The sequence below is a fragment of the Giraffa tippelskirchi genome, chromosome 14, assembly GCF_054371585.1.
Source record: "Giraffa tippelskirchi isolate mGirTip1 chromosome 14, T2T-mGirTip1v1.2.pri, whole genome shotgun sequence".
Taxonomy (NCBI): Eukaryota; Metazoa; Chordata; class Mammalia; order Artiodactyla; family Giraffidae; genus Giraffa; species Giraffa tippelskirchi.
This window is the reverse complement of record NC_137288.1, coordinates 38,769,694-38,785,313: the sequence shown is the minus strand read 5'-3', so window position 1 is coordinate 38,785,313 and position 15,620 is coordinate 38,769,694.

The following is a 15,620-nucleotide window of genomic DNA, read 5'->3' as shown; positions in this document are numbered from 1 at the left end:
AACAAGGCTCCTAGATCATTCATTTTCCTATAACTAACTGAATATAATGTAGAAAATGGCTGTAGACACATTTGTTTTGCAATTTTCAATGCTAGACACTCTTCTAAGAACTTTGTGTTCCTTATCTCATTTAATCTTCACAAAAACTGAAGCACATAATAGTTTCCCCATTTTATAAATAAGAAATCAAGGTTGAAGGAATTCAGATAACTTCCCTCAAAGTTTCACAATAATTAAGTAAAGAAACCAAAATTCATTTCGAGTCAACAGCTTACTTCCATGCCCTGACCCCCTTTGGTATCTTGCTCTATGTAAATCAATATTCTCCATTTTCTTTTTGAACATCCATCTCCTAAATGAAGGTAAATTTGTATGTATAAGTAAATTTCCTACATGTGTTAATTGAAATGAGATAAATACTTAACCCCATAAGGACAGTGTGACATAGAGATTAAATTCTAATAAAGGAGATCTTAATAACGGAAATAAAAATCCATCATAGTCCAATTAAATACTTTCATTTTTACTTGTTGAGCAAGTAGTGATTTCCTATGCGTGATTTTCATGTAAATCTCACAGTAATTGAATGGGAAAAGTATTTCTACAATTTTACAAAGAAGCACACTTGGGCTCAGAGGTAAAATGATTCTTCAAAATCACAACCACTGCCTGTCACAGGACAGTTACAAAGCTCATTCAATCGAGGATGTGAACAGAGTTCACAGAAAGAAAAATGCAAATGGCCAATAAAAACATTAAACCTCAACTTCATTAAAATCAGAGAGATTACCATTTAAGCCACAAATAACATAAACATTTGTGTTATGTTTATAAACATAACATAAACATAACATAAAGGGCCACTGATGGCCCTTTCAGCCATCAAATGGGCCAACATAAGTAACTCAAACTTTCAAAACAATGAAAACAATGTGCAGGTAATGGAATTCTCTCTCATTCCTGGTAAGTATGTGAATTGATACAATATCATCTAATTAATATCTATTAAATTTTAAAATTTCTCCCATTTTGATTAGGAAATTTCACTTTACAACCAATCCATCACAAATACAAACTTCGGATATATGTACCAGGATTTTTTTTTACAGCCTTCTCTGCAATAATATATGTAGTGAAGTGAAAGTGTTAGTTGCTCAGTTGTGTCCAACTCTTTGCACACCCATGGACTTTAGCCCACCAGGCTCCTCTATCCATGGAATTCTCTAGGCAAGAATACTGGAGTGGGTAGCCATTCTCTTCTCCAGGGGATCTTCCTGACCCAGGGTCTCCTGAATTGCAGGCAGATTCTTTACCATCTAAGCCGCCAGGGACGCCCAATAATATGTGTACATTTTTAATAATATGTGTACACACACACTTAAATATGTAAATTAAAACTAGATCCACAAGAGTGCAAAAGTCATTCATTGGAAAAAATGTTAATCTTTTCAAGAAATGGTGCTAGAATGATGGGACAGCTATAGGTAAGAAAATGAACTTCAACCTACATCTTATATATTATGCCAAGGATCATATACCTAGATTTAAATCTTAGAGTACTTAGAAAAAAATTTTTTTAATCTTTGTGACCCAGGGTTAGGTAAAATGTTCTTAGAAATGACACAAAAAACAAAATCTATTCAAGAAAAAAAATGATGAATTGAACTTCATCCAAATTAAAAATGTTTGCTTTGTTCAAGACATTACTAAGAAAATCAAAAGGCAAGCTACAAAGTGGGAGATAATGTTTGCAAATCACATATACAATAAACTACCTATATCAAGACTATATGACAAACTCTCAAAATTCAACAGTAAGAAAACTTAAAAACCTATATAAAGATGTACAAAAAAATTGAACAGACACTTCACCATAGAGGATCTACAGACAGCAAACAGCACTTGGAGAGATAACCAATATCACTAGCCATTAATATCAATATATCAATATCCAATATCAATATTACTACCCCATGGACTGTAGCCCACCAGACTCCTCCATCCATGGGATTTTCCAGACAAGAATACTGGAGTGGTTGCCATTTCCTTCTCCAAGGGACCTTCCTGACCCAGGGATTGAACCTGGGTCTCTTGCATTGCAGGCAGACTCTTCACCATCTGAGCTATCAGGGAAGTCCCATCACTAGCCGTTATGTAAATGCAAAATAAAACCAAGATAAAATACTACTACAAAACTATTAGAACAACTAAAATAAAAAATACCAACAACATCAAGTGCTGGTAAAGATGTGGAGCAACTGGAACACTCATATATTGCTTCTTGGAATACAAAATGGTACAGCCAGTTTGGAAAAGTTGGACAATTTCTTCAAAATTAATCCTTTACTGGAGAGAAATAAAAATTATTTTCACACTGAAAGACCTGTACCTGAATGTTTATAGCATTTTTATTCATAATAATAAAAAACTCCAGCAGCCAAAAACTCCGTCAGTTTCTAATGGATAAATAAACTTTTGTGAATTCACATCACAGGAACAAACTGTTGATAAACTCTACAGCTTGGCTGAATCTCAAAGACATTGTGCTAAGTGAAAGAAATCATCACACTTTAGTTTTTGTAGTCTCAAAAGGTGTATATTAATGGCTCCATGTATACAATATTTTCCATAAAACTAAACTATCAGTTTGAGAACAATTCAGTGGTTTCAAAGGGTTAGGGATGCAGGAAGCAAGCATGCATGTTCTTCAGTCATCTCCGACTCTTTGCGACCCCGTGGACTGCAGCTCACCAGGCTCCTCTGTCCATGGGATTCTCCAGGCAAAAATACCGGAGTGGGCTGCCATTTCCTTCTCCAAGTGACCTTCCTGTCCCAGAGATCGAACCACTTCTCATTATGTTTCCTGCATTGGCAGGTAGGTTCTTTACCACTAGCCCTACCTGGTAAGCCCACACAGGAAGCACTATAAAAGGATAGCATGAGAGGTTTTGAAAGTGATGAAATTTGTTCTGTAGTCTGATGTAACCTATAAATTTCAGTTTTACACAAATTTAAAATTCAAAAACTGTACACCCCACCAATCAATTATACTGTATGATAATTTAAAAATCAAAAATAGAAGCTGAAATTATTGAATGAAGAATAATTCTTCTGTGTATATAAAATATTGTATAGTCATGAATGTGAATGAATTAATCTATCAATACCTAATAATCTGAGTGGGTATCTCCAATATGTTGCTAAGTGATACAATCAATTTCAAGTATTATGTTTATAAAATATGATCCAATTCTTGCAAAAATTAAAACAAAAATAACATTTATCTGTGCATGTATACATATATGTATGTGCATGAGTACGTGTATGAATGTGTGCATCTGTGTATATGCATTATGTTTCTATCAATACCATTGAAGAGAAAGATACTTAGAAAAGAGATGAGAGGGATTTAGAGGTGAAGTGGAAAAAATGGTTAACTTTTGTAATAAGTGTATCATTTCAGTGATTAAATACTTAGTTGGCCAAAAAGTTCATTCGAGTTTTCCCGTAACATCTTGTGAAAAAACCTAAACGAACTTTTTGGCTAATATTTGTTCTTTCTGTTGAAAAAAAAATAAGATAATACCTCTTATATAGGAATGAGTGCTTTGGAAGAATGTTATTTCCACAGAAACATAAATATTATTATTATACACAGAAAGATGTTTAAAGAAATGCCTTTTCATTATTATTTATCTGTGATTTTAGTCTTCAAAACATGGTGAGAATTGAGGAAATCTGAGGAGTTTATTGTCAATTACAAAATTCTATAAATCCTTAGATTTAGGTAGATTTACATTGTAGTGAGCTATGACCATGAACACATTTCAAAATAATTAATATTTCAACCTAGTATTGAGTGAAAGATGATTTTTGAAATAATAGCATAATTTTCTTCAGCACATCTTATACAGTTAATGAAGCATAACTACATTAGTAGCTACATGATTAAAGGCATAAGAAATTGTAAGTAAACTGCTTTATCATTTAATCCCTTTAAAGCAGGAATATCATGTAGTTATTTATCAAACCATTTGGACTAATGTATGTATTTTGCTAAGTCAGGGATAATATTTTAAAGTATGTAAAATTCACATTATATTTTTATTAGTAAAAATTATTCCTTTTTCTCGGAGAAGGCAATGGCACCCCACTCCAGCACTCTTGCCTGGGAAACCCCATGGACGGAGGAGCCTGGTAGGCTGCAGCCCATGGGGTCGCACAGAGTCGGACATGACTGAAGCCACTTAGCAGCAGCAGCAGCATTCCTTTTTCTTAATAGAGTAACATAGCCCATTTCAAATGATTTCCAAAATAGAACTTTTTTGTATCAGCAGTACTATTCAACATTCTGTTATCAGGTAAAGGCAAATTATAATTTGAACACAGAGAATGTTTAATGCTTCTTAAACAGGAATATGTTCCTCAATATCATGTACACAAATTATCATAAGGTAAAATTTCCTGAAGGTGGCAGCATTCTAAGCAAACCTATCCTCAACTTTTGCAGCAAGCTCTTATTTATGAAGCATTATTACATTTGCTGTTTAAAATGGCTGGTAATATTACAAACCATTAGTAATTATGAAAACAATGTCACTGTAACCATCATATTGATGGGATTTCAAAAGAACTCCTACTAGTTATAGTCTATACTTTAAGTTATTCTTCTATATATAAACATATGCTATATATCTGCTGTCCCTAACTAACTTTTTAGCACCAGGGACCAGTTTTGTGGAAGGCAATTCTTCCACGGACTGGGGTGGGTGGGGATGGGGTGGAGATGGTTTCAGGATGATTCAAGCACATTACATGTATTTTATACTTTATTTCTACTATTATTACATCAGCCCCACCTCAGATCATCAGGCATTAGATTCTGAAGTTTGGGGCCTCTGGTGTATATTGCACAAATATATGAAAGAAAGTGAAAGTGAAAGTTGCTCAGTCATGTCCAACTCTGTGACCCCATGGACTATAATCCATGGAATTCTCCAGGCCAGAATACTGGGGTGAGTAGCCTTTCTCTTCTCCAGGGGATCTTCCCAACCCAGGGATCAAACCCAGGTCTCCCACACTGCAGACAGATTCTTTACCAGCTGAGCCACCAGGGAAGCCCTGTGAATGCCAGGAAGACCAGGGAAGCACAAATATATATATATATGACTAAATACTCAATATATATATTACCCAAACACAAATATATACTTTTAAAGGCTTATATATCTATGAAAATTTCTGTTCCTTGAGAAATTACATTAATTTTCTTACTAATAAATGTTAGCAAAGTGATAAGGTGCCAAAGATGCATTTCAATATTCCAATTTTCAACTTTGAATCAGAGGAAATTAATTTTAATGCCAATTCTTTCTCTACATTTCTTGAAATATGAGGAAAATAATCATGATGTATATTATGGCTGTGATTCTTGAAACTAGAATGGCCCCCATAAATCAGAGGACAAATTCTAATTTAAACATTGAGCTTTAAAGTACTTATTCAATTCCATTCATAGTTTTAAATGAAAACCTATAAAGATTCATGGCTGCCAATAAAATATTATTTGATGATATACTTTTGAAGCTATAATTCTCTATATTGATGGTTGTGACTGTTATCTTTAATATTAAAAGGCAAGTTTCCTGACCTATACTTTGCCATTAGGGACTCTTCTAAGAAGAGAGAGTTCACAAGTATGGCCAGATGATCACTATCATCCCTGTAACTCCACAGGAGATCACAGTCACCTCAAGGGAAATGTTAGCCTGTAGGAACAACTGAAATGTATGGTCCTTTGGTAAGAATCTTACAATACCCAGTTCTTTCCATCCATCCCCATTGGCTTGTACCTAAATTCTCCTACACTCGTACAACCCCTGAAAAATGAACCGGCATTTTCTCAGGAATAGCAGCCATTAATCCTTTGCTGTGTCATTCATCAATGGAATTCCTCTGGAAGATCCCCTGGAGAAAGGAATGGCAACCCACTCCAGTATTCCTGCCTGGAAAATCCCATGGCACAGGAGCCTGGTGAACTACAGGCCATGGGGTTGCAAGAGTTGGGCACAACTGAGCGGCTAACACACACACACACACACACACACACACACACACACACACAATCCTTTGCCATGTCATTCATCAGGGGAGTTCCTCTGGATTTAGGTTATTTTTCATTTAAGATGAGATGTGCTTCTCCATTCATAGTTGTTTGGTTAACTTCTAGCCATTTTTTCTTCCTTGTCTAAGTTCTACTGTGTTTGTCAGTAACCTCCTATCTAAATGTTAAGGCGGATTCATCAAGTATAAATTAGACTGTCATACAATGAAATGTTTCTTAGAAAGAGAATGAAGTCTTTTGTGCCATGAGTACAAAGACATAGTGTGTCTCTGCATATGGTAACATGCAAGCCAGCTAATCCATGTGTGACCATGTGGTTTTTAGCAAAGAAAAATCCCTGGAAGTCAATAAATGCAATCTCAGCAATTTTTTTTTTTCCATCTAGAGTTTCCCCAAACAAGCTTTCCTCTTTATCTCTATTGGTTTTCATTCTTCCTTCTTTCCATTTCTTTCTTTACTCTTCTTCATATCATTATTCTTCCATTTGTTGTATCTTTTCTCCTCCTCCTTTTTTTTTAAACTTCTGTCCCTTTTCTCTGCAGTTTATGATTCTGTGAGCATAACACAATTTTTTCTCTGGTCTCTAGACCATTTTTCTTTCTCTCCCCTCTCTGTAATTCCCTAACATTATAATATTGATTATGTTTTATCTTTCTTGCTTTCCTCCAAGGCAAATTTGAGAAAACACAAGGTCTGGGACTTGAGGTCACAAAAGCAATAATAACATAGATTCTGGGTGGTGATGGACAACAGTTGGAATGACGATTTATCCAGATATCATCAGAGAATAGGGACAAGGAAAGTTCTATGAAGTTTACTTATAAATTTAAAACCAAAAAATTTCCAACATAACTCATCCAATGAATCTTATTTTTTACATACTTAGGACTAGCAAGTTAAAAATTCTTAAAATATTTGGCTTAAACTCCTCAGTTAATGCTATAGAGTGCACTCAATAAGATATAGATACAGATGAAGAAGTGGATTCTTTTTCTATATTTTGCTAAACAGAGCTTAATGAAGAAAAGATTTAAAGAAATAAATGAGAAGTCTATTTTAAACAAAATGAGATCACTTGAGCATGAGTGACAGAAGACAGAAGTTTAAAGAAGAGAAAATAGGCGTGATTCTAGTATGAGGAACTAGAAAGAGAAGTGAAAGTTGAAATACAAGAAACAGTGAAAGCATTCATATATGGAATTAGCAATTGCCTTGTAGGAAAGCAAGAAAAAAAATCAATATTATAATATTAGGGAATGACAGAGAGAGGGAGAGAAAGAGAAGTGGTCTAGAGGCCAGAAAAAAAAAAATTCTTGTTGACTGCAATAGTAAGAAGGAAATAAATTTGGCACGTAACATGGTAGAAGAGGCTTCCCTGATGGCTCAGTGGTAAAAAAAATCTGCCTACAAATGGAGGAGACACTAGTTTGATCCCTGGATCAAGAAGATTCCCCTGGAGAAGGAAATGGCAACTCACTTCTTGCCTGGGAAATCCCTTGGACAGAGGAGCCTGGTGTGCTGCAGTCCAAGGGGTTGCAAAGAGTTGGACGTGACTAAGGGACTAAATAAGATGGAAGAAGCAGTAAGATTTTGCCATGAGTGGAAGGAAAGGCTGGTTAGATCATCTGCCAAGTGGAGATTTCGGCTTCTGAGCCAAACAGAAGAAATGTCCATGACTGTTGTACAAGAAGTCAGTTTTGCCCTAAATCAAGTAGAGTGAAAACACTGGATTTTTATATCAAGCATGAAAAGAATAACAAATACGTAATCTAGTTATCACTGAAAGCAGAGATGATAGCAATTATGCTTTAAACTCTTCATAATCTCATGGAATGTGATAAGTGAACTGTGGACAGCATCAAGCTCATTTCTGATGCCCAACTAAAGGCACACAATGAAATCAAAGTTAGCAAGAAGGAATTTGTGTTATTCTATATTAGCTACCTGGAAAATCTTAGGTACTTTGCATTTGAGATAGATTTTCTTGTTTCCTGATGCTTCTAGCAAAATAAAGGTAATATAAGCAGTTCTTTGCCAAAGTGAACACAGAAAGGAGAGACAGGACAGAGTCACCCTAAGCATATATCACTCTCCTCCTTCACCTATGTGTAGAACAAGCTAGGAGATACAAGAAATGTGGGTTTGATCCCTGGGTTGGGAAGATACCCTGGAGTAAGGAAATGGCAACCCACTCTAGTTTTCTTGCCTGGAAAATTCCATGGGCAGAGGAGCCTGACTGGCTACAGTCCACAGGGTCACAAAGAGTTGAACGTGACTTAGCACAGAGCACACAACAGAACAAATTAGTCCTATCAGAAGTGCGGCATCCATGGCCTCCATCCATTTTCAAGTTTCCCATTGGAATACTGACTCTCCTCTATGGACCTCCAGTACAAGGAAATGAGAACACAAGAGTGGAACATAAGCTCTTAGTTTTGGCTGTGGGGAGAAAATAGTCGGTATTAATTATTTCTGAAGCATCCCCAAATTCTTGACCTCTTTGGAAACACCTGTGGTGTCCGAGGAATTCCATTTACAAGAAGGGTCCCAAGACTTTAGACAGGGTGAGTAAACACTAGAGGTTACCGCCAGATTCTACTGTGACTGAGTTAGAACACTAAAGATAAGGGAAAGGGCTATTTTTTTTTTTTTTTGCTTCAAACTCTTGGAAGGTAGCCTTAGAGCTGGCCTTCCAGATGGAGAAGCATAAATGTGGATGCCTCTTGGACCCAAGAAGTCCTGGGCTTAGGAAAGGGACTTCACAACGTATTTTGCTGCCTGCTGTAAAGGGATTCGAAAAGTTCTTTATAAAAGCAAATTTGGGGGGGTCCAGGAAGGGGAACACATGTAAACCCATGGCTGATTCATGTCAATGTATGGCAAAAACTATTACAATATTGTAAAGTAATTAGCCCCCAACTAAAATAAATAATTAAAAAAAAAAAAAAAAGCAAATTTGTAAGAAGTTCTACACAGACTCACAGAGAAGGTTCAGTTACTTTTTATTTTTTAAAGGGGTTTTTCTTTGATGTGGACCATGTTTTCAGTCTTTATTGTATTTGTTACAACGTTGTTTTTATTTTATGTTTTGGCCCTGAGGCATGTGGGGTCTCAGTTCCCTAACTAGAGATTGAACCTCTACCCACTGCACTGAAAGGCGAAGTCTTAACTACTGGACCACCAGGGAAGTCTCTAACTGCTTTTTAAATGAACATATGATATAAATATGGTATACCTATTGTGCCTCTGAAAAGTAGACCTATCACAGGTGTATGACTCAGTGAATTTTTATCATGTAATTACATCTCATGTAACGAACTCCCAGATCATGATCTAGAGCACTAAAAGAAAGGATTTTAAATGTAACTACTAGCCTGAGTTCTAACAGCAGAGCTTTGCCTATTTTTTGCTTTTAAGCTTTGTTCATTTATTTTGAATAAATGAAACAATGTTATGTGCTCTCATATGTATCTGGCTCCCATTCAGATATTACGTTTGTATGTTTCATTCATATATTTGGGGGTATTATGGACTGGAAGGGTTATTCTCATTGCTGTATAGTAGTCCATTATATGGATATACTGTAATATATTATCCATTCTACTATTGATGAACACTTGAGCAGCTTCTAATCTGGGGATGTTATGAACAGTGCTATGATAAACATTCTCATATATGTATCTTTCAGTGCATATATCCATTCATTTAAGATAGGTATTTATCAAACAAGTGGAATTGCTAACCCATAGGGTAGGTACATGTTCATTTGTTTTAATAGATACTGCCAAACAATTTTCCAAAGTGTTTCTACCAGTTTACATTGCAACTGTCATGTGTGAGAGTTACAATTGATCTACATCTTTGACAATCTTTTCCATTTTTTTACTTTAGCCTTTCTGATGGGTGACCATGGGGATTAACACTGGCTGAGGAGTCTTGGACCCAGATCTTGATAATTCCACTTGTAAATGATGTATCTGTGTCTCAGATCCCACTATTACATGCAGCATCTTTTAAATGAAAATAAATCGATTTTAAGAAATTTACCCAAAAATCCAACTTTACCCATCAATCAACACTTTGAAAAACAGTTGAGGGGTCAATTCTTCAATTCAAGCACATCAAATGAAGCTGCAGTTTCAAGGATATATAGTTTTTCAATTTTGTTTTTTCCTAATACTTTTAATCAATCTAATTATCTGTTCCTTTACAGATTTATCCAGACTGCATTGGTGTTTTCCAAAGCAGAATATAGATCCACTGGAAAACTTGCTCTAGCTTAAAATGTTATTTATTATGTTATTACTACCTGATATTTTCTGTGATAATTATCAGAGATGCAAAGATCATTAAAATAGAATCCCCCTTTTCAGCAACTCACAAACTTAGGCGAAAGATAACAGCTTACATATTTTGAGTCTTTTGTGTATGAACTTCACATGCTTATCTCATTTAATCTTGTTAACAACATAGGCGCAGGGTCGATTATTGGCCCCTTCTATAGATGAGGAGACTGAGGCACAGAGACGTGAATAAACTTGCCCGAGGTGGCAGTGATGTAGAAATGGCATTCAAAGCCACTATGCTTTTAACCATGACACCATCCTACGCCTATGACAAAAGACAGAATGGGAAATGTGCTTTAAAATAGGGCTGAAAACAAAGTTATCAAAACAAAACAGAGATACAAGTGGGAAAGGTGAATTCTGACTGAGGAAATTGGAAACTTTATAGAAAACACATAGGATGAGCTGGGTCTTCAAAATTAGGTAGTACTTTGAAGGAATAAAGTGAGAAGGAATGGAACCTCATGTAGAGGAAATAATACAGATTCGAAATTCCTTGGAGAAGGAAGTGTAATCCAAGAGACTAGAAAAAAGTGAGTGAACAAACAGACACAGAATGGACACAGAAATTTAGAGGATGTCATGTATTCTATGCAGGCTTCCCAGGTGGCATAGTGATGAAGAATCTGCCAGCCAATGGAGGAGATGTAAAAGATGGCAGGTTCTATCCCTGGATCGGGAAGATACCCTGGAGGAGGGCCTGGCAACCCACTCCAGTATTCTTGCCTGGGAAATCCCATGGACAGAGGAGCCTGGCGGGCTATAGTCCATGGGATCCCAAAGAGTTGGACATGATTGAGCATGTACACATGCAAGTATTTTATGTATCATGTGGTCTTGTACTGCCGTCCAAGTAGCTGACAGATGAGAGAGTGAATAAATGGGTAAAGACTACATTCAGGAAAGCAGCACTTTGGGGTCTGCATAACTGAAGTAGAATCTCAGCCTAAGGTTTACAATTTCTCATTCTGTATAATTTATTTTATAATGTTTGGATCTTCAATTTAAGCAACTCTATTCAAAATTCTGGGAGTGGTTTTGCTAAAGGATTGTTAAATTTAATTGTATAGAAACTAGGCCAAATTTCAAATCACTTTCAGTAGTGTTATCTTCACCTAATTGTTATAAAAATTTATTTTAAAATGATAAAGAAATCACTGACCCAAAATATTATTTTGGCATTAAGGAGAAGAAATAGATATTTTTAAATTAGTACTGCAAAAGTACTTGGAAACTATTCATCCTTGCTTATAATCAAAGAAGCATAAATTATAACAACCTGGAGATGATATAGTACACCTATAAGAAGGCCAAAAATGTTTTTGATGATAATGATGGCTATGTTGAGGTGACACTGGCCCAAGAAAACACAATTACTAGCTCTATAAATTATGCCATGCTTTTGGGAACAATGTATTCAAGAATCATGAAGAAATCTATGTTATAGTTATTCTATTTCCAGAAATTTGCTCATTTGTTTATACAGTAGATGGTTATTGAGCATCTATGGTAGGGACCTAGAATATAAACATCAGCAACATATAGTCCATTCCTTCAAGAAGCTAATCTACTAATTGAGAGCAAACTTGAAAAATAAAACAAAATACTACCTTGCAGTTTAGTGACTTTTATAAAGTATGGTATGCATAGAGGGAAGAGAAAACTAAAAATAGGTTATCTTAAGGAAACCATCTGGGACAGCAAAAAGAAATTCACGAGGCTGTTAATTGGGCACCTGCAATAATAAAAACGAAATCAAGGAGAATAAAAAAGGTCAATCCCCTCCCAATATATTGACTTAATGAAACAGTTTAAAGCATTATGATAAGACAAAAATGTAGTGTGACAATATCTCTAAAAATGAAAAACCATATTCAGTACAAATTATCATGCAAAACTGTTTACACAACATGCTTGCAGTATGTAAAAATACACAGATATGAGGTAATGAATAAAAATTGATCATCATGACAAAAAGGTCATTTTAATAAAAAGTGGTGTTTAAGATAGTATTTTGTTTCTAATAAAAGGTAACTTTACTCATTTAATAATTCCTGGAAAATTAAAGGGAAAATATTCAGATGGTAAAATTATAGAGATTATACCTAAATATTAAGGTAAATATTAAGGTAAAATATTAATCTTAAGATAAATATTAAGGTAAAAACTCTGATATATTAAGTTGCAGAATGTTGACAACCTAATATTCTTATATTTGTACCAGATTTTCCCAGTTCAAAATCTTACTCAATTATTATCATTATGAACACTATATTTCTGTTAAAGAAGTGGGTGTTGATTGGTGACTATCTCCTTATTTCTCAAGTGAAAGAGCTGAGATTATTTCAGTGACGTGTCATTTGCTTGATTACAAGGGCTGAGGTCTCTCTATCTTAAGTCAACAATGATTTCCAAAGGGCTCAGTAGCTTCTAACCAGAACTTTTTAAACTAACTTTTTCTTTATCTGCCAAACTTTGAATTTAGAACCCCATGTTTTCTCCACTGGAGATTGTCATATAGCACCATAAAGTCATTCTGGAAGTCCAACTACGACTATGTTCTAATAAAGTAAAACACAGATGCTCTACTTTAACATAAATGTAAGAAATTAAAAATAACTTATTAGAGAATATAACTTTTTCAACTTTTACCGTTAAAGAATTTATGGGAATATTAGAATATATATTAACTTTATTGTATACGATATTTGCTTGAAAGATGGGACCAACATAAACTGTTATGTTGGTCCCATGTTCTGTATAAAGTACAGAGATACAAAATTTTGAAAATAAGTTTGGCCAGTAGAATTTTTCTCAAGAAGAAAAAATCCTATGAGGTTTTGTTTTCAATATATGTGCACACAACGTATTTTCATGATCAGAGCAAGTAATTGTTATTACAAGAAAAGTAGCTCTCAGAATTATACTATTAATGGATCAACTTTTCAGCATTGACCTCTACTGTTACTAGCTGGAATAATACACTAAGACTTCAAAGAATTGTGGGTGAAGCCCTTGTAACTAATTGCACTTATGAATTAAATAATGATGCTTGGGTTGTGCCTTTTTTCCCCCCAAAGCTATTTGAAGTTTTACCAACAAGCTTGATGGGTAGAATTTGACTACCCATTTGACTTCTTTGACTTCTTACTCATAACACTGAAGACAAGTATACTATGTACATTTTAGGCAACTATCTATAACAATTTTTGTTGGTTCCATCTTTCAAACAAATATTTTATACAATAATGTTATTACATACTCTAACATTCCCATAAAATTCTTTAACTGTAAAAGTTGAAAAACAAAGTTATATTCTCTAATAAGTTATTTTTAATTTCTTAAAGAAAATACGTCAAGTGATTATTAACTTGACTTTACACAGTCTATTAATAAATATAAAACTGAAATCAGGTTCTTTCTTTAGGAAAAAAGAATTATTTATTCTAAGTATTGAGAATATCTAAATTTCTAGAATTGTTTATTTATCTATGCTTTCACAAAATGAAATTTGTGAGACAGAAATTATAATACTAATGTTTTTCTTGTTCTTTTAAAATGATGATTAATAAGAAAAGTAATAAAGGCTCTAATTATTTCTTCTTTTTTTTTTTTTTGTTTGGATATTTATTTATTTATTTATTTATTTATTTTTTTAATAAATTTATTTATTTTAGTTGGGGGCTAATTATTTCTTCTGAATGTTCATTTTGATCTACCCTAATGATCTTAGAACAAATATTTAGCTGTTCCTGATTTAGTCTTTTTTCCTCTTATCACTTCTTACCCACTTCCAAGTCTATATTTTAAGCAATTTCAATCAGAGCAGATTTAAAAATCCCAGCTTGTTCATGGGAACATACTGATTCAGAGTGAATCTTTCCTAATTATTTTGTGTTCACATGGGTGTTCACTTTGGCCCCTCTCCAAGCTTGCAGCCAAGAGGGAAAATTACCTTCCCACACCCAACTGAAAACAGAGTCAAAGAATAATTCCTTTGGTGAGCAGCGTCACTGAATAAGCAGTTTTTGCTTGGTGTGTGTGTATTTTTCTTAATGAAGATCTGTTTATAGATTAAGCCAACAAAGTAGCTTTCACATAGAAGAATATGCACTGCTGTTGTTGTTTTTTTCTTTAGAAATCAAATTCTGAAATTTACAACCCTTATTACCAAGTTTTTAAAATCCCAAATAACATGTGTTTTACACAGCATGAAACAGTTTTCTTAAAAAAACAAGTTATAATTCTTTTCTTAATCCGTTTTTTAAGTCCTTCATCTTTATCCTTCCAAAATAACATCTTCTTTGATATTATCATCTTTCACGCTGTTCTAAATGAGCATGTCTTTGAGTTAGTTCCTTTTTAGAAAGTGAATATACTCAAGCCATCGGAGAAGGCAATGGCACCCCACTCCAGTACTCTTGCCTGAAAAATCCCATGGACGGAGGAGCCTGATAGGCTGCAGTCCACGGGGTCGCGAAGAGTCGGACACAACTGAGCGACTTCACTTTCACTTTCCACTTTTATGCATTGGAGAAGGAAATAGCAACCCACTCCAGTGTTCTTGCCTGGAGAATCCCAGGGACAAGGGAGCCTGGTGGGCTGCCGTCTATGGGGTCGCACAGAGTCGGACACGACTGAAGCGACTTAGCAGCAGCAGCATACTCAATCCATGGTCTAAAAAAAGAACCCTGACAGCATTAAGGCACAAAACAGTTTCCTACCCTTCTGAATATAAAAGTTCAGGATTAATTTTTGTCTTGTTTGACCTGGGAAAAATATCCAAGCCCTCCAGAGAGGCCTGGTCCAAGCTTTCTCTATCAAGAATTGTTTTGATTTAGAACAACACAGACTGTGTGCTTATGAAGAATAAAAATGAAAAATCCCCATGAACTGAGTTGATATTCTAGAGAAAGATGGAGAGGTTTTTACAGAATGATGAGGGTATATGGAGAGGTTTTAAAGTCTCCGATTCTTCTTCAAACCCACCTTCAGAAGTATCACTCACACACACCTGCACACACACACACACACCTGCCGTTTCCAAAATGATGAATCAGACAATCCACTCATCTCAGGAGTGGTTTCTTAACTGGTAACTGGCAAAGCACTCCACTTGAGGTTTGACAGGCACTTTTGAAAATGGTAGT